The sequence below is a fragment of the Ascaphus truei genome, chromosome 15, assembly GCF_040206685.1.
Source record: "Ascaphus truei isolate aAscTru1 chromosome 15, aAscTru1.hap1, whole genome shotgun sequence".
Classification (NCBI taxonomy): domain Eukaryota; kingdom Metazoa; phylum Chordata; class Amphibia; order Anura; family Ascaphidae; genus Ascaphus; species Ascaphus truei.
The window spans coordinates 44,745,636-44,748,724 of NC_134497.1; positions in this window are offsets into that span (position 1 = coordinate 44,745,636).

Sequence of the window (3,089 nt, forward strand, 5' to 3'; positions counted from 1 at the left end):
GACATTGTTCTGTTTCATTGCAAGTTTCCAGCGACAAACATAATAAAGCTGAGATAATAATTGTGGGTCTGATTGTAAACGGGGCATGTCTTGTGTGTGGGTTCTTCTTTGTCACGATCTCACATTGTTGGTCCCTTTTTCGATTTCAAAGGATTATGGGTAGTGTCGACAGTTTCGAAAAATCGTCCCGGTTGGGATCACAAGTTCAATCAACACTGAGAGGGTTTTTTTAAAGAGTCGTCCGGCTCTACAACTGCTGGACGACCGGGCTGTATTTCACCCCAGTTTTGGGAGACTTTTGTTGGTTGGTATGAAGTAATATTCAAAGTCGGAATAGGACATTTGGTTGCGGCGTGTGGCCGCAGAGGGACCCGCGGCTGCTCCCCTTCTGGACTTCTCTACCGCTGGCGCTGCTACGATAAGGTACGTTTTGCGGGAGTGGGGTTAACTTTAGTCTATGGGGTTAAGGTTTGTAGGATATGGTGTAGCGTTAGTGTGAGAGGTGAAGATTAGGGGGTTTGAGGGTAAGGGCTAAGGGTAGAGACTTGCCTTAGCGCTGTTGCTGCGTTGACTTGCGGCTAAAACTGGCGGTCAACTGGTCGCGATGAAACGGCTGCTACCAAGTGTCCTAGATTAGTTCAAAGTATGCCCAGTCCCCCGTACTCTTATTTAATTTTTTTTTACCACCCCCTTCTTTTTCACATGGGTGGGAGGACGGGGGTCTCTGGAGCTTCAGCGTGCTATGTTCTCTGGTTCCTGAGATTCGTACGTGTACAGGTAACAAAATGGCAGTTACATCTCCCAGGTCACGCGGATCACACCGCAGCTTCCTGTTGGCACATCGCAGCTTCCTGTTGGCACACCGCAGCTTCCTGTTGGCACACCGCAGCTTCCTGTTGGCACACCACAGCTTCCTGTTGGCACACCGCAGCTTCCTGTTGGCACACCGCAGCTTCCTGTTGGCACATCGCAGCTTCCTGTTGGCACACCGCAGCTTCCTGTTGGCACACCGCAGCTTCCTGTTGGCACATCGCAGCTTCCTGTTGGCACACCGCAGCTTCCTGTTGGCCCACATGATTGGGGGTTTAAATACACAGAAGGGCAGGCGCTACCTTTCCTGGTGTTTATTATTTATCTCGGGGGATCAGGGTGGGGTACTGGGGGCTGAAATGAACGCAGTTAACAGACAATTCTCCCCCGGGGTGGGGGACAAACACGGAAGCCAAACTCTGGTATTGTCTCCCAGGGTGGGCCCTCTCGGGCACTGGGGTAGGGCACAGGCAGACTCTGCCCACCATGCTAAATGAGTAGGGCCCGGGAGGGTGGGAAGAAGCGTTGGTGAAGAGGGGGGGGGGGAGCGGGGGGAAAAAGTAGGTGACATGGCACACATCTCCCCCCCCTGCACATCGCACACACATCTCCCCCCCCTGCACATCGCACACACATCTCCCCCCCTGCACATCGCACACATCTCCCCCCCTGCACATCGCACACCTCCCCCCCTGCACATTGCACACATCTCCCCCCTGCACATTGCACACATCTCCCCCCCCCCCCCCTGCACATGGCACACATCTCCCCCCTGCACATGGCACACATCTCCCCCCCCTGCACATCGATCACATCTCCCCCCTGCACATGGCACACATCTTCCCCCCCTGCACATGGCACACATCTCCCTCCCCCCCCTGCACATGGCACACATCTCCCCCCCCCTGCACATCTCCCCCCCTGCACATCGCACACATCTCCCCCCCTGCATATCGCACACATCTCCCCCCTGCACATCGCACACACATCTCCCCCCCTGCACATCGCACACACATCTCCCTCCCTGCACATCGCACACATCTCCCCCCCTGCACATCGCACACACATCTCCCTCCCCTGCACATCGCACACACATCTCCCCCCCCCTGCACATCGCACACATCTCCCTCCCTGCACATCGCACACATCTCCCCCCCCCCTGCACATCGCACACATCTCCCCCCCCCCCTGCACATCGCACACATCTCCCCCCCCCCTGCACATGGCACACATCTCCCCCCCTGCACATCGCACACATCGCCCCCCCCCTGCACATGGCACACATGTCCCCCCCTGCACATCGATCACATCTCCTCCCCCCTGCACATGGCACACATCTCCCCCCCCTTCACATGGCACACATCTCCCCCCCCCCCTGCACATGGCACACATCTCCCCCCCCTGCACATCTCCCCCCCTGCACATCGCACACATCTCCCCCCCTGCATATCGCACACATCTCCCCCCCTGCATATCGCACACATCTCCCCCCCTGCACATCGCACACATCTCCCCCCCCTGTACATGGCACACATCTCCCCCCCTGCACATGGCACACATCTCCCCCCTGCACATGGCACACATCTCCCCCCCCTGCACATCGCACACACATCTCCCCCCCTGCACATCGCACACACATCTCCCCCCCTGCACATCGCACACATCTCCCCCCTGCACATCGCACACACATCTCTCCCCCTGCACATCGCACACACATCTCCCTCCCTGCACATGGCACACATCTCCCCCCCTGCATATCGCACACATCTCCCCCGCTGCACATCGCACACATCTCCCCCCCTGCACATCGCACACACATCTCCCTCCCTGCACATCGCACACACATCTCCCTCCCTGCACATCGCACACACATCTCCCCCCCCCTGCACATCGCACACATCTCCCTCCCTGCACATCGCACACATCTCCCCCCCTGCACATCGCACACACATCTCCCCCCCTGCACATCGCACACATCTCCCCCCCCTGCACATTGCACACACATCTCCCCCCCTGCACATTGCACACACATCTCCCCCCCCCTGCACATTGCACACATCTCCCCCCCTGCACATCGCACACATCTCCCCCCCCTGCACATCGCACACATCTCCCCCCCCCTGCACATCGCACACACATCTCCCCCCTGCACATCGCACACACATCTCCCTCCCTGCACATCGCACACATCTCCCCCCCTGCACATTGCACACACATCTCCCCCCCCTGCACATCGCACACACATCTCCCTCCCTGCACATCGCACACATCTCCCCCCC